Source organism: Anas platyrhynchos, chromosome 5 (assembly GCF_047663525.1).
Source record: "Anas platyrhynchos isolate ZD024472 breed Pekin duck chromosome 5, IASCAAS_PekinDuck_T2T, whole genome shotgun sequence".
NCBI lineage: Eukaryota > Metazoa > Chordata > Aves > Anseriformes > Anatidae > Anas > Anas platyrhynchos.
Window position 1 is genome coordinate 46,656,414 of NC_092591.1, and position 20,897 is coordinate 46,677,310.

Here is a 20,897-nt window from a genome sequence, read left to right on the forward strand (position 1 = left end):
ATGCAGCAGCTTGGCCACCCCAGGGAGCCAGAGCACCGCCAGCACTGCTGGGCACATTCTGGAAAGCAGTCCTGCTCAGAAAGAAGATGGAAAAGGGGAAGGCGAGGAAGGAGCTCAGTAACGTTAGCATGCACAGATTGTTCAGGACCTGCAACACCCATTTAGATGTTGTGTGAGCAGCAAAAATGTACCCCACAGCTGTACATTGGAGGGGACATAAATGGATCGTATGTACCAGCCCTCATTTCTTGAAATCTAATGAATAAGGTTACCTGGGGCTCTTTCTAAGGTGCCTTTATGGCTCTTTTCGATATTTAAAGTCTTCAGGAGGCTCTTCAAGCCAAATCCTCTGGAGATGCACCAGAGAAAGCATAAAAAACGTTTTAAAAAAAGGAGGGATGGGGGAAAGTCAGTTGTAATTGCAAGTTGTAGTTGGAAGGTACTTAAATTGCTTTCTGAATATCATTGCTTTTATTTATTTTCTGGGGAGAAAAGGGCCTCTTAGGATGAGGAGACTCCGGAGGTGATACAACTGTGCAGTGCAGACTGAAGCAAAGGTTTCTTTGCTGTTTTATGCTTTTAAGAAGTGTGCGATAAGGTGATGGTTCAGGAAGACAGGGCTATTATCAGCACCAACCTCTTAGAAACTATTTCATCCTTCAGACCTTTGGTTTCTTTTCATGTAGCAGGGGGCTCTTTGTTTTCAGTGTCTTTGGGGGAAGTTGCAAAGGGTCTGTCTGAGGGGCTGGAGCAGCCAAAAGAGCCTAGAAGAGCCTAAAAGCCTGAGGCACGGGCTGAGGGGCACAGAGAATGGAGGGAAGCATTGCTAGCAGCATTCAGCAGCACGGCTCCTACGAGCACAAAGCTTCCTTGCTTGCTGTGACGGCCGCTCACAGCAGAAGGCATGAATTGAGGCATCAAAGTCTCTTTGTTTGCTGAGCAGATGGAAATGTTTGGCTACTTTGTGGATTTCTTCTCACCGTCTGGACCAAAATTGCCCTTGTTTTCATAGCATCCAGCATTAATATTTCCCAAAGTTGCCCCTTAAGCAGAGCAAAAAAGCTCTACAGTGTGTTAACAGCGCGAACGTAGCGCAGTAAATGGCTTGATGCATAACCCAGCCTGGTCGTTAGCCAGCTGCGCGCACCGCGCCGAGCGGAGGCGGCTCCGAAGGCGACGCTCCCACCCCGAGGGCTATCGGAGCTCTGCTGGCCTGCGCCTTGCGGTGGGCAGCGCTCTTCCCTCGGTCCATCCCGAGGGTGCTTTATGCCATTGCCAAAGGCCTGTAAGCCGTGGGCTGGCTCGGCGAGAACAAGCTGATGGCACGGCAGGCGACAGCTCCTGTGTGATAATCACAGATCTGTTGGCCGTGAGAATTCGCAAACCTTCCTAACGCGCTGCCAGTCAGAGCTGGGCAGGTTTATGCCTCATGATTTACTGCCCTCGGAGCTATCTCATACTGGCCTAATGGCTGGATCCACCTATTCATCATACTGCTCCGGCTCTGTAAAATTAGAGAAAGGGGAAATATTTGATCATGGAGCACAGAGAGTTTTTGTTAGCGAAAGTTTACAGCCACGAGTTATATCAGCAAAATTTTTACATCCACAACAAGTTATATGTGCCATCCTAAGTAAGTGCCAATAAAACTTTTATGTTGTGCCACAGACACTAGCATGTATTCAGAGCATACCTCAGAACCACCGCTTCTGTTTCAGTATCTGCACTGCCTCTTCAACTGTGGGAGCCCAAGAAATGGGTATGGTGCTGGTCCTGGAAGCTTCTCTCGTGAGCTGTGCTGTGCAGCTGGCACACCTGCACTCATCCCTGGGACAACTCAGATGTCTGACAGTGACCCCAGTGGCTGAACACCAGTCACAGGGGTCCAGGGGCTCTTCTGTTTAGCTAGACTGAATGTGAGCCAACTTGTAGTAGTTTACCTAGTAAAAGAAAAAAAAATTAAAGGCTTGTTGACAGTTCATAGGAAGCTCTAAAGATGTTTTGCTGGAGCACAATATAAAATAACGTTCAGATGTCCTGGATTTGGTTTTCACATTGGAATATACTTTTATGGCTATTTTTTGATATGAAGGGCACTCTGTCCAGGTATTTTGGAAGGCTGTAGACCAAGAGTTGTTTTTTTATTCTTTTTATTCTTTTGTTATGTTTGTTGATGAGTATTTCATTCTCTTTTATGCAAACACTCACTTATAACCTGATCCTGTGAGTGCTTACCATGCTAATCATAGCAATGATAGAAATGCTTTATTTTGTTGTCAGCTTTTCATCTTTTGACTGCAGATGGTTTAACAAAGGAGGTCACTGTCATCACTGTCACTTACAGATAAAGGCACAAGGATGGTCATGAAATGTCATAGTCACTCATTCACAACGTATGTGGCAAGCTGAGAAACAAATCCTGTAACTCCAGCATCCCAGGCCTGTCTCCCATACCTCATAAAATTTGTGAGGAGACTCAGAGGCATAGGGTTTGGACAAGCTTGACTGTGTTGAGCCAGAGATTTTTGTGTTGTACACTTTAATTTATGCTGCGCAGAGGAGCACAGAGTAGGCCTCCTTTACAGATGCTTCTAAATCTGCTGGACACTGCAATTTGTTCCTGACTACAAAACGTCAATCCTCTGATTCTCTATTTATGATGGAAGGAGTACTGAGCTGTTAGCGTGGTTAGTTATATAGCAGCCATTTAAAATGTTATATATGCAGGGCTCCATCAGAAGGAGCTGGGGTGTGATACAGAACCCATCCAGTGGAGCCCTAGAAGGAGCCAAGGACAGGTCTGCTTCTGTGTTCCCAGGTGGGGACAAGGCAGTTCCAGGACCAGCAAGGCTCTGCAGCCCTTGCAGGGCAGTGCTGTGCCGCAGAGGTGGCACTGCAGCCCTTTGGGGGCAGCTGACTGAGAAGGACCAGGAGTAGGCCATAGCTGCTTGGCATGTGTTTTTCTGGACCAAAAGCCAGAGGCAGGCATTGGTGGAGGTTCCCCATTCTTCCACCTACACACCTTGACGGCCCCAGAAGTGGTACCAACTGGTGTATCTCAGGTAGAGGTAGGGTTGGACGCTGGAGATGTGGCTGGCTGATTCTAACACAGGTTGGAACTAGACAGGTAAAAAGGAAGCAAATCATGTCACTTGATAGACAGATTTTTCAGCGATGTTTTGGCTTGGTCTGTTATTGCTTACAAAGTTGAACAGAGAGTCAAAGAGAGATTTTTTGAAAGCTCATCGTGAATTCAGTGAGCAATTAAATAGCAGAGGCAGACAAACATCTTTCTTTGAAGGAACAAAAACGTTTGCTGGTAGATAGCTACCTGTAAGCAACAAAAGTGGACAAGTTTTCTGTAAGGCCTGACCTTAACTACTATAAAGGAAGTGCTGTGAGCTGAAGTTAAAGCTTTTGTGGGTGTTTCATTTAAAGAGGACAAATGGTTTGCCTTTCACTCTGCAGTGTCAGACCTCATGGAGCGCACATTAGAGCTGAGATGATGTTAGAGTCAGGTTTCTGGAGTATTTGAATTCTAGACTTTGCTTGAGTCTGAAACAAAGGTGGAGTTACTTAACCCTCTGACACAGATGTGTACTTGCTTTCACGCCCAAAGTGCAGTGGAATGAAGTTGGATTGAGTATTTAAGTTCATCTCGAGTAAAAACCTCCTCTTGTCTTGGGGGAAAAAATCTTGGAACAGCAGTTCCATGCTACAGGCTCTGAGATACCCACGCTGTATGAGATCATTGTCAGAGGGAGAAGAAAACAAAACAGGAGCTGGCTTGGAGAGAGATTCAGCAAACAACACCAAGCTGCCAAATGACCATTTTAGTGTCGCAGTTGTTTGCCTCTGCAAAATTTCAAGGACAGCCATCAGACAAGCTTGCTGGAGAGCAGCCCTTTAAAAAAAAGGGAGGTTCTGTGGTGGCAGCTTCAGTTTGCAAGAGCTGTGTTTTGAGGTTAGGCAGCATTGCTTTACTAGAAGCAAAAATGCAGATTTTATAATAAGCAATTCTTGTTTTTAGCCCGCTACAATTACGACATCTTTTATGAAAGCATTTCCGTGTAGGTTATCTCATACCTGTGTGTGCCTCGTAGTTCTGTAGGCACCTCAGATAAAGGTTACTGTGCTCACTGTGTTTTTGTATCCATTCTTTCTTTCCCCTATAAAAGATGCAGGCAGCAGTGGGCAGCGTTATGATGGAAAACCTGTTGTGCTCTCCCATTGTAATGACAGTAGAACAAAAACAACCAGGAAAGGTTAAAAAAAAAAAGTCTCTGTTATTTAAAAGGCAGTGAATACGTTCCCTTTTATCAGTGGTAACAGGCATTTCTTGGAGAGACAGTTTCCAAGTTGAATGTTATGTTCCCAGAAGGCACGAATATGACTAAGTTGTAAGCAAGTGTTCCCTGAGAACTCCTCTCAGCCCACAGGGTTTGTGTTATTGTTCTTGCTATTTCATCCTAGAATGCCTCCCTTGTCTCCAAGATCGATTATTATGTTCCTCTGTACCAAAACCCCCTCAAAACCTGAAATCATCCAATCAGACAAGTATTTGTGCCAGAACCACTTAATTTCCCAGAATTTGTATCCAGCATCATAAAGCAGAGCTGGTTCCCTCATGCTCTGGCTGAGGCAAGAATTCTTCTGGGAGCACTGAGTCTTGATACAAACTTGGTTTCCGTAAATCGTGTTCTTTTCAGGTATTTGTGCTGATGCCTCACCTCGGCATTAGTCAGTGAGCACTGAACTAGAGCACAACTCATGTGGTGCTTTCCAGGGGCAACTTTACATATAGATAACTCGCAGCTGGAGAGGTGGTTACCAGACCTTGTACCTCCAGGCGTGTGGTAAGTGTGCGCTCTCAGAGACCTTTCCACAGTAGTCCTGATGGGAAGGAGCAGGAAGGGGGGTGTTCGTTTGTTGCTTTTGTTTTCTCCATAGCTATGGAATTTGCATGGTAGGGCAGAGTAGTTTTTCAGATGCCAGGACTGCACATTCTCAGTGGGATTGCATATTCGGGGTCCTAAGGCTCCAACAGACTTGGTTTGTGTTGTGGCAAGTGCAGACTTTGCTGTTGGCCTCATCGTGACGTCCTTGCCAGCAAACTAAGAGGATATAAAAACCTCGCTCTCTTAAATTAGGTACTTCTTCGGTTAACACTGCTCAGTGCCGTTGTATAAAATCTCATGAGAAATCATCCTGTAAACGCACTGCTGCAAATTACAGGCATTGGCTTGCTAAATGCTAAGCTGCTTAATCATAGATGAGTAAGAGCCTGGGTAAGTCAGCTTCCAGAGGACATTGCCATCCTGCTCTACAGGAGACTCCTTGCAGAGCCCCAGGACAGTCAGCTGCTTCACCTACAAATTCTGGGACTTCTGCTATTCAGACCATGGCCGTGCCCCATTACGGGCTGCTCATTCGTCTGTATCACCAGACTTGGTTTTGCCTGGACATACTTGGGCGTGCAGCAGTTCTCTTTTTTCTGCTACGGTACCAGTCCACATAACCCAACTTCTCCTTGTACCTCATTCTGCCTTTCAGAGGTCGGGAGCTGCTGCTGTAATATCCGTCCATCATCTCTGCCAGCCTCACGTCACGTCCTGCTGGACGAGCAGGATAGCCTGGGGTTTTTGCATGCTGCGCTTGCTGAGCTCCCGAAAGCAGAGATTACGGGCTGCCATGTGCCAGTGACAGCAGCAATGGCTGCAAATAGCTCTTGACTCCGTGTCAGGCCCTGCACGCACGCAGATGGCTGGCTGCTCGGCAGCATCCTGTCTTCCCAACAGAGCGCGATGGCCAGCCTGATTCCTGTTTGTGTACGGCACTTTGGGATCCTCGCACATAGCCACCAGCACAAACAACCCATCACGGGTCCCAGAGACCTGGCTTGGCAGCGGGTGGAATTTGCAAATTGGAGTTTGTGTCTGAAAATCTTCCCCTGGCAAGTCAGGGGTAATGGCCTATTACATTTTATAGAACTTTTTCTTTGCTGCCACAATACTGTATTTTTGAAAACGTCCCAGAACAGCATTGGTTTATGGCTCTCCACTCTGCCTCTCAGCTCCGCTTTGGTACGGGCAGTTGTATGCTGCTAATTCAGTCACGCTCTTGCCAGATCTGGGCAGACCCAGAGTAATTGGTGATGAGAGCATAAAACAAAGCAGCCAGGCAAATTTCAAATTCTATTTTGGAGAAGGGATAAAAAAGTGAAGCGTGTTTATTTTTTTTTCTTCCTCCATTACAGTATTTTACCAAAACTTAGATTCCTTTGCCAAATCCAATAAGGTAGTGGGGGTGAGCACCAGGCCCAATAGGATTATTAGCAAAACAAGGTAATTGGGAACTTTCTGGCCATTGGAACCACTCCTATTATAACTAGCCTAAAATATCAGAAGTGATGTCCTTTTAAATAATTGAAAATCATCTTAAAGATCTTAATCAAAAAATGCCCAGTGCCTGAGATGAAGCTCCTTAGCATTATGCTTGATGGCAGATCGAATCAAGATACATGGTGCTGGATTCTTATTTCTTTTTATTGCTTTAAGGGTAGACCTTAATCTCTTTTATCCAGATCATTTCTAGTTTGCTCAGGAGCGTGCCTGGCTGACCCTTGGCGGTCCCCTGTTTTGCAGCAGCACTTATCAAATCAAGTGTGTTTCTGTTAGAGGCAGAATGTTTAGACAAAATGGCCCTTGCCATTAATGTTCCTGTTCATATGGAGCCTACTTATTAATTTTGATTGAATGAGCAAACTCTCATTTTTTAAAATTACTATCATTAGTCTGCTTCTCTATTCTTTTCCTCGTATGGGGCTAGTGGGGAGAGGAAGGGCATTATTTTCTGTGCTTGTACAAGAAAAGAAGTGAGCAGATGCAGAGAGAGCGGTGCTCTGTTCCTGTTTTTAACTTGACCTGTTGGGAAAGAGAGCAGACTTGTATTTCGCCACATACTTTCGAAGATTCAGAAAACACTTAGCTTGTTTTCCTCAACAATGAATTAAGCACGGATAATAACTGTCTCAACAGCAGGTTTTCGTCTGCAGGTGAGGCCTCAAAGTGCAGCTTGTACCAAATACACCTGTAAATCTCAGTATGCAATACAGAGGAGGGTAGAAAACTAGAAGGCTGAGAGCAAAAAGCCATAGCTGCTGTCTCTAAAGTCTCCTTGCTGGTAGCAGTCTTTCTCAGTTTAAAGTATTACTAATGCTAAATGTTTATCTTTCTGCTAACTTAGTGCTTTTCTAAGCTAGTCTTTATAAATAACTTAGGAATTAGCTGATACTAAACAATACAAATTGAAAATCATTTGTTTGGTGCAGCTGGAGGGTGATGTATATGAAACAGGCTGCAAGATTTTTTGGTTCTGTGTTTTGTGGACAGACAGATGGACAGTTCAGGAAGGTGTGTCCGTGTATTACATTTGCACAGACTGTTTCCGCCCCGCTGTGTGTCACATGGAGAGTTGGAGCAAAGTCTTCTGTTACCATGAGACAGATGCCAGTGGGCTTCTGATCAGGCCACAGGGAGGGAGCAGACCTGCTGGAAAAGAAATGAGCAGCCAAATGGTAAGGACACATCAAAATATGGTGAAAATTTCAATTAAAAAAGAAAAGGGAATGGGTGAAATAGTTTTGACTTCAGTTTGAGCAGCTGAATAGCTCCTGACTGGCAGCAGGTCCTGTGCAAACCCAAAGATCCGGATTACAGTTTGTGGCTGATGTCCTATTGCAGTCATTTTCTGTTCCTTTCAGCGTGCTCCCACTGTATTGTAGGGATATTTTATTTTATTTTTTAAGGAAAGTCATGGCTGCCTTTTTTCATATTTCCGGATAGATCCCTTGTCTAGCTGAAGCAGCTGTGATTTAGCCAGTGCAGCGCAGCGCTATTTGCTGCTGTCAGGCTGAGGCTGTGCGATTCTGGCCGTAACAGAGACGCTTTTCCCTCTGAAGCCGGGCACTCGAGATAAGATGCAGCACAATGTTGACATCTCCAGCTCTCAGCAAAAGATGAAGATTTGACAAAAGAAGCCTCGTTAGGAGTCAGGGAATCTCCTTACAGGGTATTCTTTAGGTGTGATGAGCAAAAGGGGGAGGTGGTGTTAGAAGGAGGCTGTTTGACAAGGCGCTTCAGGGAAGGGGCTAACAGCGCTGTGTTCTGCTTGGCTCTAGGAGAGGGCATAAGGCTTTTCACACTGTGCGTACCGTTGTGCTAATAGCATGAACATTATTCCTCTGAATAATGTTTAATGTTGCAAGCAGCAGCATATGCTCTCAGTGCAGCACGCAGGCAAACGTTTGCATGCAAGAGGACTAGTTTTGGAGAGGAATTGCCTAGGAAGCCTAAGGTTGTCCTTTTAGGTTTGCTGGGACACAAGGTTGATGAACAGTGCATGAATATTTAAAATTACTTATATGAAATCCTTTACAAGCTTCACTGAATCCACAGATGGGGAGAAAAGTGTTTTTGGATTATATACGCTAACCTACTCAGAGCATTAACATTAAACACCAGTCCACCACTGAGAAAATAAAGTCAACAGATTTTTTCACCTCGTCAGGCATCAGGCTTTCCTTGTACCTCCGAGCCTCCCCATGTGCCTGACAGTCCTCCTTTCCTTCCTTGGCAGCTCCAGGTTAGGATACTGCTATGATTTAAGCATCCTCACCTGTTTCTCTTATCTCTTCTACTCAGCCCCTTGCCCCTGTTAAATGCATCCTGCATGAAAGGTGCCAAGCAGCTTGGAAAGCCCAACCACCATTTTTTACAGAAGAGGCTTCCCAGCTTTTTTCATCACCCCATGTAAGGCTCCTTGCATGCTGGTACACACAACAAAGGCAAGCCACTCCTCTCCTCTTCGGGCCTCATGCAAGGAGGAGGGTTGCAATGCAGTTCCAGGAGGAAGGTTGCAATGTGAGGCTGCGTTTGGAGTCCCAGGAAGGTGCATGTGGCTGTGTGGGCTTCTGCAGACGTTTCCTACCATGCTGCGTTATGCGGACACCGGAGAATGGGGCCACAGCGCAGCAAGGGGGCTCCTGAGTGCAGGCTGGCGCCGCTTTTATCTTTTAGTACTCTGGCTGCACTTTTCTTCTGTCCATACACGCTCTGCAGCTGTCGGTTACAAGTTTCCCCATCGGTTGCCAGCAGCACAATCTGTTATGGCCATAAACTGGAGAACTGGCAAACCGCTGGAGAAGGTCGTGGGGACGAGGCCCAAGCAGTGCTCACTGGGGAATGAAGTTGTCGCAGGCCGCACCACATCATTAACAACGAAGGCAGCAGATGACAGCATGTTCAGATCCCATGGGGCACATTTATTTGGATTTTCACTGTATTTCTATTTGAGGGGGAAAAAAAAAAGAAGTTCTAAATGCTGTCTGCTACACAGCAGACTTCTGACAGCCGTTGGAAAGGACAGTCAGGGCTTCCCAGTAATTTCACAGGATGGCAGCCTGGCCATCGTGCTCCATGACAGACGGTGTGTTTGGCCTCTCAACTATTCTGGTTGTGGTCCTCGATTGGAGATGTCAGAGGCAGCACTCGGGCCCACAGGGACATCACACCTTCCCTGGGACAAGGGGAGGGGGCTTCTGGGGGCATTGAGTACAGGAGATTGGGGATTCTGCGGGACAGCAGCTGCTTGGGGGACAGAGAGCTTCTTTGGGGTGAGTCCTTACAGACGGGACATGGTCTGCTGCAGGGAGGGACTGATGGCAGACGTAAAGCCTGGGGGCAAGGAACGATCTGCAGAAGATCGGGTGAAGGAAAAACTGCTTTTAACCAATTTTAATTTCATTTTTCTCTCCAATGGTCTTTTTAGAGTGTTGTTTTTTTTTTTCTTTAATTAAAAGTTAAATGTTCCATTATATATTCTATCAAAGCCTGCCCTTGTGAGTCTTTGGTCCTTTATGTGGAACTTTCTATAAGGAGAAGGCGTTGGATCCCTTCAGACATTAAATGCTCATTAATTGTTACCTCCATCCTTGCCTGCTGCCACGTGGTGGTCCTGCAGGGCAAGGTGGGAGGGGGTGGAGGTCCTTATGCTGCAAAGAGCAAAACCCAGCTTCAACCTTATGCTCCCTAGTTCCCCTGAGCACGTGGACTGAGACTCAAAACATGAAAATCAGCGAGGCTATGAGGAGTGCGGGGCTAAGTACCAAGCAGATCTGTGAGGACAGCATCAAAATGATGCTCAGGGCTCCAGGAGCACGCCAAGCCCCAACAGCACATGTGCTACTGCAAGCAGCAGGCGTTGTGGGGTCTGTGCTGGGCAGGGTTCCCTGCCCCAAATGTCACCCATCCCCTTTGCTCCTGTTACCCATGTCACCTCATAAAGGTACCCTCCTCCCCAGTGCCTGCCTGCCGTAAGGTCTCGGAGGGGTGTCAGTGCTTGCAGTAGATCCCCAGAGACAGGCCTAAGCACTTAGGCTGCGAAGCTGTGCTGTTTTAATTTGAGGAGGCAGGAAGCCAGGTCAGATTGGCGGTTTAAGTACCGACAAAATAAACTAAATGCAGATTGTGAGTCCCAGCCTCTTCTGCGTTCAGTTCCCGCGGGGACACTCTGTTCCAGTGGCCTTGTTCCATTCGGCTTTCTTGCAGGGGAATTGGAGAGTGTCCAGCTTTTCAAATTACCTCAGCTTTAATTTATTCTGCTTTTGATGTTCGCAGCACCATATATCTAATGGTCCCCAAATCTTTCCCATGGTCCCTGAGGCTATAATTTACCTGCCCGATTTCTCAAAGGCAGATACCACTTTATTTAAAAGTTACGTCTAATTTTAATATCCATATGTTTATATAATATATGAAGTTTGCAGGGTGAGGGAGGAAGAGAAATGACTTAGCTTCATGAACCTTCCCGGTCGCTTTAAAGACAAATGATTTTCAGTTTTACAAAGGCGTTTTGCAGAAACCTGCCCAGGTCCTGCGTGTTTAAGGTGACTTACACCTGGCAAAAAATGAACAAGCTGTTCTCCCTTAGGACTCAGTACCGACCTCACAGACCTAGGTGTGATCCAGCTAAAGGTATCCCTTTTCCTTAAACAGTTTTTTTCTTTTTTTTTTTTTCTTTTTTTTTTTTTTTTCATAAAGAGAAATGCTGACAGTGGGGGAGATGAGCGAAAGGCAGGAGTTGGGAAGCACTGGATTTGACATGGCAGGATTTAGAAATAAAGAGCCTGATTCCAGTTTCTATTGAGGCAGCTTTATGTAAGCCTGGAAATGCAAAAGGGAAGCAGTGAAACAAAGCTGTAGCACTTGTTAAAGCCCCTTTTCAGAACAGGTTAAATAAAAATCAGGTCCAAGGCCTTGTTTCCCTCCTGACTCCTGGGCTGCAGGAATGAGAGCTGTATATGTAAGTAGAACAGAATCACGGTGAGAGTTAAACCCTGAAGACAGGCCTCAGGAGGACACAGGCTGGCTCAGGAAAACAAATCTGAGGAAGATGTCCTGTGATTGCATCGCAGCTGGTGAAAGTGAGCTGCCGTCCAAGGAGAGCGCTGATTCCGGAGCCCTGCGGCCGCCTCTTGCAGCTCCCTGCGGCGGCCGGGCAGAGCCTGGCTGCTGATTTCCTCCCGCGTCCAAGCCCGCTGTCACCTCTGCGCGCTCCTGCTGCTACCTTGGCATTATGAACATCGGACGTGGTGGGAAAGGTTTGCCAATTCTCTGCAAGCAGGTTAATCCAGCTCTGTTAACACACCTACTCATTTCAACGATACTCAAAGCCTTTTATTTTCACCTGCACTCGTCTGCTCAGGGAGAGCCACGTGCTCACCTGGTTCATGGTGGTGTAACTTTTTGGAAGCCTGGCGGAGGAAAAGAGAGCTCTGGAGATGTGACCTTATGAATTCTGATCTGAACACAGAGCAATGAGGATAATTTAGCAGTTGCTAGCAAGAGAAGTGCAACGTCAGACTCGTATTTCGATTTCAGACTGTGCCTCAAGCAACTGGCTTATGAAACAGATAACTTTTCTTACTATGCAGAACTGACCTTTTTTTTTTTTTAGGGGAAAGAGGGGAAACAAAGCCACTGCTTGTGTCCTCCCTGTGCCACCCAATAGGGCATCCTAAACAATGTGAAAAGGTGTCTCGCATCTTCCTTACAAGCTGTTTGTTCCTTTTTCTGCCTCCTCTTCCTTTTTCCTCCATAGGTGATGGAATAGGTTGGCTCCAGCTCACCCCTCCTGGCATGCCATATGTGCTGTGTGCTGCCCTTCTTCACTAGATTGGTCCAGCCTTTGGGGAGGTGGGAATTTATTCCTGGAATCACTCCAGTGTCCAGATCACTTTCCTTGTCTTTATTAGGATGGACTGCAGCCCACCACTGTTGAGAAGAGCAGTTGGTAGGGAGCATGAGATAATTGCCTAAAATGAACTCTGCCTCCACGGGGCACAAAACCTCTCAGTGGCATCGCCACTCTCCCGTTCCGGCTTAAGTCACCTTCCTCCCCCTGGGCAGTAGCTGCTCCTTGCGTGTGTTCTGGGGACCATATGCTCGGCCTGCTCCCCGGACCCAGGCTTGGATGCTGCCTGCAAAGCTACGCACGTTCTCCCCCCGCAGACCTGCTCAGATGGCATCCCCATCCTACCGGCACAGGCAAAAGAAATCACCTCTTCTGCAAAGCTTCGCAGGTCCCAAGGGACAATCTCCCTGCCTGCCCATTCCTAAACCCACACAGCCTTGTTTGGTAGGGCCAGCCCCCCCAGTGCTCTTCAGCCTCATGCAGGGGTCTGACTCTTCTGTCAGCCTCAGCAGCGCGCTGTGCTGTTTTGTATGGCATTGGGTTGGAGATGGGTCATGACTGTGAAATTGTGGTCCAAGCTTCTGAACGTTCCCCATCCTGTAGGTGCTACAGCAGCAAGGCAAAGCAAATCCAGAGCATGGTTTCTCTGCTGGGCTTGCTGAGCAGACAGCTGTGTATCAGAAGTGGTTAAGCCTGAGCCTCGTTCATCTGCCCCAGCTGGAGCCAGTTAGCTGGGGAGTGCCAGAGGCTGCCAGCTCCCCAGGAGGAGGTGAAAAGCAGGAGAAAGGTGGAGGCACAGGCTTGAGAGCTGTGGACTGAGAGGAATTATGCAAGGAAAAGCATAAAACAGGGAGCAGAGGCTGCCAAAGCAGGTAGGGAGGTGGATGAGGGGTGGGGAAGAGGTACATAAGACATGGCTGTTGTGCTGGAGGCGGGTCTGGGCTTTCCTTCCCCTCCAGAAGGGCAAATCAGGCCTGGAGGCAAATTAGCACCAGAAGGGGAGAGGACCATGGGCTGGCTTAGATGGGCTTGGGGTGTTTGGAAAGTGAGAGGCTCTGCTGTAGCAAGGCAGAAAGGCCGAGCCTGCCTAATGCAGTGCTTCTGTGTCTGTGGGGCTGGGGCAGGGAAATGCTCCCTCCCAGTGACTTTGCCTCCCCCAAAGCTGGCTGTATTGACCCTCTGGAGCTGTGTGTAAGGGGCTGCCCCTGCAGTCCCACAGAGCGTTAGCTTTGCCGCACTGTGCTGCGTGCAGGATGGGGGGGATATGTTGTGCTGGAGCTGTTAGTGGGGAGCATGCTGGGCGTTTTGTGCCACCTGCCTTGTAACAGAACTCGAATTCCTGCAGCGACTTAAATGTACACCCCATGGGTGGTTTTCTGAAACCTCTTGCCAAGTGAAGCCTCCTCTTGAAGCTGGAGGTCCCCGGCTCCTCTCAGCCCTTGGCTGCTGGGCTCCTCTGTGCCACCTTCTGCTCAGATTTGTTGTGTTTGTGCAGAGGGAGAAGGCAGAGTCCTGGTCAGCCCACTTCTGGGGGGCAGAACGGACCCCAGCCATGGCCTGGCTGAGAGCAGAGGCTGAGAAAGCAGCAAGCTTCTACAGGCTGCTGCAGCGGCCCCTTGCCCTTCCAAAGGGAAACAGCCACGTGTCTCTTTGCCAGCTCAGTGAGCACGGGGCTTTATTAGAAAATGTTTCCTTGCATTTGTGTCCTGCTTGGCTTGTTTGGTTCTTATTAGTTAGTAATTGTTTCATTACTGTAGAAATAGATGTCATGTTATTTTTTATGTTGGTGTCTTTTTTTTTTTTCTTCTCCTTTCTTCTCCTGTTGTTTTGTGAACATTTGTTACAGTTATTTGCTGCAGGGAAAACGGGAGAAGGACTGTGGGCAGAAGCTGAGAAATTGCCTTTGCTTTGAGAGAGCCCAGCTCATTGCCCACAGCTGGCAGCAGCAAACCCAGCAACATCACCCTCAGCTGTGAGCCCCAGCAACGTGCCCCTGCTCCTCCTTGCAGAGGGAAGGGCAGGAGCAGGGCAGATGGAGGCTCTGGAGAAGAGCAAACAAAGCCCTAAGTGTTTGATGGGGCCCTTTGCACCTTGAAGAGAGGTGTGGGAAAGGAGTAGAAGGAGCCAGGCAGAGAGCAGCCTGCGGCTCAAATAGCTAAAAGCTTGGGGGGCCCTCACTCTTTGGTTGGAGCCTCTGGAGGAGCGCAGAGCATGCTGCTGGGAGTGCCCTGCTCTGTCCTCTGCCCTGCATGTCCTGACAGCGAAGGTTGCAGGCTTAGGGCCTTCATGAGGGATTACTTCCAGGAGAATCAAGTACTGGGCATCACGGCCACAGCAGCATCTCCTATGGCAGAGCTCAGTCTTACACCTCTGTGACCTTCTGTGGCTCTGTCCCGTCCTGCCCCTTACACCTCGCTGTCGCTGCTGGTGCTCTTGTTGTCATGCTAAATTAAGGAAACCATCGGACCCTTCAAAATGTCCTCTTACCATTTCAAGGAGGGGCTGGCTGGAGGTAACTTAAAGCAGAGAGAAGAGCCGTGGAGGAGAGCTTTGCGCATTAAGATCTCAATGAATTATGCATGCTGTGAGGCAGGCTGGTACTGGCGCTGCTGGCTTTATGGGAGGAGGAGAGTGATGGCAACAATTCACCTCAGTCTCGAGCTGGGGCTTCTCATGGCGAGGCAGTAATTTGGGCTGAGAAGGAGCAACACAGCTTTTCCTTTGGGCCCCTGGGGGCTGAGAAAGGTTATTTGGCAGCAAGGAGCAGAGGACCTGCTCGGCAGAGTGAGGAGAAAGGGAAGGGAAGGCAGGGAGCACGCATCAGCTCCGTGAGCTGCTCGGCAGGGCTGTGCTGAGGAGTGGTGGAGATGCTGACAAGCCCCAGTGGGTGCGCATTAAACCCTGCCACTTAACGGGACAGGAAGGCTGACACCAAAAGCCTCTGCTGCCTTGGGCTCACTCTCCTGCGAAGCAAAGGTGGAAAGAAAAAGAGGAAGCAGCAGTTAAAGCAAAAAATCTCGTTCAGGGTAAAGGTTGGCTGCAGGAAAATAAAACTCTGCAGCTGTCTGAGATGAGGTCCGTTCCCGCACGTGGCAGCTGACTTGTAGAGCTCCTGCATGTCACAAGTAGGTAACTAGTTCAAGTGGTTTGCCAGGAAATGAAGTGCCCTAGAAGTTTTCCAGGTCTTCGTGAATCAACAGCAAAAAGAAATTAGTTTCTGCGCTTGCTGGCGAGTTGCCACCACGTATTTATCAGACAGCTGCTGCTTTGGTAGTGGCACTAGTAGGAGCTTGGGTACCTTCTAGTTGTTTGTGGTTCTCTTTCAATGAGATCTGCTTCTTCCACTGCATTCTTTAAGGGTCTGGGTTTTGGTCATTCATGATTTTGAACCCTTTTTTAAGGAAGAGGCAGTCCCTACGGGTATTGAAAATGGACTGTGTTGCCCTGAGGCATCTGCATAGCGATAGTGATAATTTTTCTTTTTAGAGTGTTGGTTATTCTCCCCTGTCAAAAGCACTGAAGCTGTATGCTGCTGCTTCGTGGTGGGAGAGTGTGTTTGTGTTGTGTTTACAGATGCAGAAGCTGTCCTGCAGAGACACGGTGCAGCATTTTCAAAGGTGCTCTGTATTGGGAGGCAACCATCTCCTGAGATCTTCAGAGGTACTGCTCATCAAGTGGAGCCTCCCTGGGCTTCAACTTAAGTATTTGGCTGGCATTTACAAAACTGGAAAGCATCTGATATTAGACAATATCAGAGGCTACTCTGAAAAAACTTGGCCCAAGTGATTTCCTTGGCCAAAAACTTGCCCCAGGTGACTTCCTTGGCCTACAGGGCTTCATGGGAATAGTGGGCACTGCTGCAGTTTCTAATTGTTGTTCTTTTATTGTTGAGATGGTGACTGGGATTGCCTTGGCCCCTGCCTCCCAGTCTGTCTGAAACCTGTACGAGACAAGGCTGTGTATTTGTATCTTACTGACTTATTGCTGCACTTTCAAGTGGGATTCGCTGAATTGTTGTCTTGTGTTTGGTGGTGTGGGTATACACGAAAAACTAAACCGCCCTTTTGAACTGTAAGCAGTAAAATATGTATTGTGCTTTAATTATTTTCATTTTTGGCAAAGCTGCTTTATAATACAATTATGTGTGTGCCCAGGGGCATATGGGATTGAATTACTGGGTATCTGCCTTCCAGCGCTCTCACCCCATACTTAAATTATATGAATCCTTTGGGAACCAGGCAATTGTGGAAGTGTTAGTTAGCAAAAATATCCAAAGTTGCACACAAACATCCTTATCTCCAGAGCTGTTTTGTAGGTAACTTTTATTTATCTAATTGCTCTGAGTATAGGCTTTAGATCTCTCATCAAGCAGATTCTTACAAAGATGTTCTTCCATGTGCTGGGACAAGAGACATCTGGGGAAGATGGGGATCACCTACTCTGGCCAAGCATGAGAAAAGGAGGAGGGGAAAAACAAGTCGTTGGGGAAAAATAAGTCTATTAGCTGAAATGAAAGCTCTGGTAATCCTTATTCAGACAAGGTTTTTGTTAATATTCTACGAATAATCTTCTTTGTTTGACTATGCTTTTTCTGGTGTTTTCTTTTAATTTTTCAATGCTTTATAGAAAATGAGGTGCGTGTGATGCTTTTGCAAAGATGCCAAAGCAGAAACTACTCATTGCTGGGGATGAAATTAAGGTCAATACCACATGCAGCTTATGTCAGCTTGATTAAGACTTTTTTTTTTTTTTTTTTTTCCCCAAAGCAGTTATAATTAAGCAGAAGCAAATTTTGCATGGACATTCTTCTCCTGAGTTATCCTGCTTCCTTAGGTAATCTGAAGTGCTGTAAACTGTTTAAATTGAACTAGGTGCATGCAGACAGGTGTTGGCAATAAACTAAACAGAACAGCTTTGAGCCAGTTTCAGTATGAATTTGCAGTAGTAATTTGTAAATGGGAGCAAGGCAAAAATTTTTGACAAAAGTTGTGGAGTCTCCATAACCAGAAACAACTTGATTGATGTTGACATTGTACAGTGCAAGGACTTGATTTGAGATCTTACCCAAAACCACAGTGGCAAGTTCCACCCCCTTAAGAACGTGCCAGGGAACAGTGAATTCCTCCCCAGATTTCCACAAGGGATATGCATCTAGAGATGCTTACAGAAATCCTTTTTCCTTTGAGCAGAGATGGACGCAGCTTCTGAGCTGGTCTGGATTTGTTTTGTGTGACTCTCTAGCAGGATTCTCCTTCACTGCTTCTCATCAGCTTTCACAGATTTCAGTTCCACTGTTTGAAGCGTAAAAAAAATCTTTATTCCATGTATGTTTAAATATGTTCCTAGCAGCTCAAAAGTTTCTCTTTCTTTATCAGTTAGGCTGATGATTCAATTTCCTGATTTGTTCAGGGCCTGGGCAGAGTTTTTCCCTTCTGGCGCTGGTCCAAGCCAGGTTTCATTGGCTGGATCTCTGCTTATACACAGAGGTGGGCTTGTGATTGCTGAGATTACACATGGGTATTTACCTAAGGATAATAATATGCACCGTGTGTAACCTCTTCCTCGGGCTTTTATTTGAATATTAAGGGGAAAGAAATGATGTTTCTACAGGGGTTTCCTTCCCCGTTTCTCTCAGGGAGGGGGGGAAAGCAACAAACAAATGTGCCATGTTTTCTAGCTAAAACCCATTCAAACAAAAGAAGTCCTAAATCCATATTAATCACCGCCACCTCTAATTTTTCAATCACTGCTTGATTAAATTGCTGCCTAGATTCATGCTTTCAGTGATGGGGCCTGGTGAGCACTCTACAGCGAACTCAAACAGAGAAGTAATAAAGTGCTTTCTGTCATAGGCACTCCCCAAAGCACCAGACACAACACAAGTTATTAAAAAAAAATTCCAAGAGTGAGCTGCTGTAAACTGCGCAGAGAGGAAAAAATGATTGTCCGGGGAAGTGGAAGAAGATTTTAATTTCATATCCGCAATTACAAAAGCAAATACATCTGTACAGAGGGTATTTCAAAGTCAAAAAGAAATGAGCAACATCAAATGGTTGGGGCTGTGTCAAGGGCTAGGTTTGTAAGGGTTTTAACCACAGTCAAAAGACGAGAGCCCATTATTTCTCTTTCAATACAATTGTCAGCATAGAGCACGTCCATCAGTTAATAAGTTTGCATTGATCCACAGCCCCTTGCCTTTAAATCTTCCCATCAGTGCAGGCGTTCAACTGCAGACGTGCTCCGATTGCCACCAGAGGTGGGGTTTTATTCAAGCCAACTTGAATTGGTGTGCAGCCCTCTTCTGATACTCCATGGCTGCTCTGAAATTTGGGCGTGTTGCTGGAAGACTCGAGGTAGACCTGTGATTCTTGTGTCTCCTGCCACCAGCGAGCAGTTACAGTGCTGCTCCTGTGCTGTTCCCTTGCTTGGGCTCCAGCACTGGTTATTTTCTTTAAAATGCAGTCCGTGGATCTCTTGCAATTATATGACTATTCTCTTGGCTTTACACCTTGTCTTCATCAGCTCTGTAAGTCATGATGTTGATAAAAGCACATACTGGCCAAGCTCGCTCTCCTTGCCAGGGTGTCTCACAGGGCACGTTGCTGTGTTCTGACACCAAGAACACAACTTTTTCTTTCCTCCCACCCTAACGTGGCTACAACACAAGTCAATAAAGAGTCAACATGAGCTAAATCATTTTAAGTCAATGTTAAGCCAATTTGGGAATGTCCACGCTAAGGTTTGTGTGGACAACAATTTAGTGAAATCAATTGAAAAATCAATGTTGGGCCTCATCTCTGTCAGTTTAACTAGCTTCCCTCCCGGTCAGCTCCCAGCCGTCTAATAGCTGGCAAAAACCTGTGACATAACATTATCTTAGGCTTGCACAGCCTTCATCGGGAAAAGGATTTCAATCACTGAACTTACTCTGTAAGTCTGGGTCGTGCAGGGTTCCGCCCAGCTGAGTGGGTGATGAAGCAGCCTGCTCGATGCCCGTGGCTGCAGCACGTGGAGGACACGACAGCCCTGTTGGTGAGACACCAAAGGAGGAGCTGAGAGCTGAGTGCTCATTTTTTACCACTTGTCTCTCTCTCTTTTTTTTCCCCCCAGATAGCTGTGGTAGTACAAATCTCACACGTGGTGTCTGGGTCTTATTTCCATTCATTTGTTCTTGGGAAGCTTTTTAAAAGCCGCAGATTACAAAAGTAATAAAAACACTGCTGACTGCAGCCATTGGATGCTAAGAGTAGGGCTGACACATCAGGGATGCTCCCCCATCCTGCCCACTCATGTCAGCATGCTCCGGTGGAAATCCAGGGCTGGTGTGATGCTGATGAGACAGGTTTCCTGAATAGATCCGTCATCACACAAAGCTCCAACTAATTATTTAGCAAATGCCTTCGAAACTTTGGAGCTAAGCATGATTATTCTGGTTAAGAAGGGTGTGATTTCTCTGGATGAAGTATTTCTTCCCTTCATTTTCTTGCGCTGTTGAAGACATGCTGTTAATGCAGTGGTTGTGGTGCAGTGCTGACTTCGTGTTTGCAGGTGCTGCTTTGCCTCCATGAGAGCCACAAACCTGAAATAGGGTCACAACATTAAAATTCCTGCTTGCTGTAGCTTACCTGTTGAAAGATTCAGGAGTGAGGTATGTTTTTAGCCCGCGTTACCCATACACATTCAGTGGTTGACCTACATCAGACTTCACAGCCCTCAGCTAAAGCTACCGCTTGTGCCTGTAGCGTAGAGGCAGGGAGCTGGTGTGGGTAATTGCTGCCTCTTACCGTACAGCAAGGCATGCATGCCGTGCCTCTCCTGGAAGAACTCATCCCGTGCTGCTCTGCAGGAAAACACAATCATCCCACAATGAGCAATAACAATTCAAAAACATTTCATAAACATTTCATTAAAAAAAGACAACCCCCAGCACAACAGCGGTGTTTCATTTTCCCAAAATGACTTGGAGATCTCTTTGCAGGCTGCGGTAGAAATATTGTTGGAGCAGTGGGTCTGAGGCTCTGTCTTTCCCCGCTGTTCTCCTATTTAACATCAAAATACGTTGAGGCTTCCTTCTCTGCTCTAATACTATTGTTTGCAAATCTGTATTGCTCTTCTACACTTTAAAACCCTGACTGAGACCGGTTGTGCCATTAGCCACTTGTTTGAGAAAAAGAGCCAAAATTGAGCCCTTCCAAAAGGTGCTAGGTTGAATGTTGAAAATGTCATCCAGGATAGCTGTGTGCTTACCTCTGCTTTTCGGAAAGCACAATCGTAATTTTTAATTTCTGCAGGTCCCTGAGGGAATCCTACTAGAAAAAGCTGATAAGGGAAATTGCTTCTAATTCTGCAGCACACTCCACCCCTTCCCTCGTTCAGTTATTATCGTATTGTGCTAACAGTCCTGGTGACACGCTCACTGCTCCCTTGTCCCCTCCTGCTCTGCCGCTGTTTTAGCCATTTCATTAAAACACCGCATCCACGCTTGTTGTTTCGTGTAGATGTAATGACTTGGGATGCTGAAGTCCTGAGGCAGGCACGGCGCTAACCTTTGCATCCACTGTGATTGTGTCAGCTAGTGGCAATTATTACAAGACCTACAACATGAGCCTGAGAACAGACAGCAACCTGCAGCCAGCAGTTGTGAA

General features: G+C 46.8%; 1 protein-coding gene across 9 annotated transcripts in view; it reads left to right on the forward strand.

The window, feature by feature from the left end:
• TSPAN4 (tetraspanin 4) overlaps positions 1-20,897 on the forward strand; it is a 393,576-nt gene that overhangs the window by 282,804 nt on the left and 89,875 nt on the right. The window contains exon 1 of one of the 9 annotated variants that reach the window (XM_072038962.1): positions 12,986-13,124. The exons of the other annotated variants lie outside the window; for them this stretch is intronic. The gene's annotated coding sequence lies outside the window, so the exon portion shown is untranslated. Of the gene's footprint in view, positions 1-12,985; positions 13,125-20,897 lie in introns of those variants that run through there. 9 annotated transcript variants of the gene reach the window in all.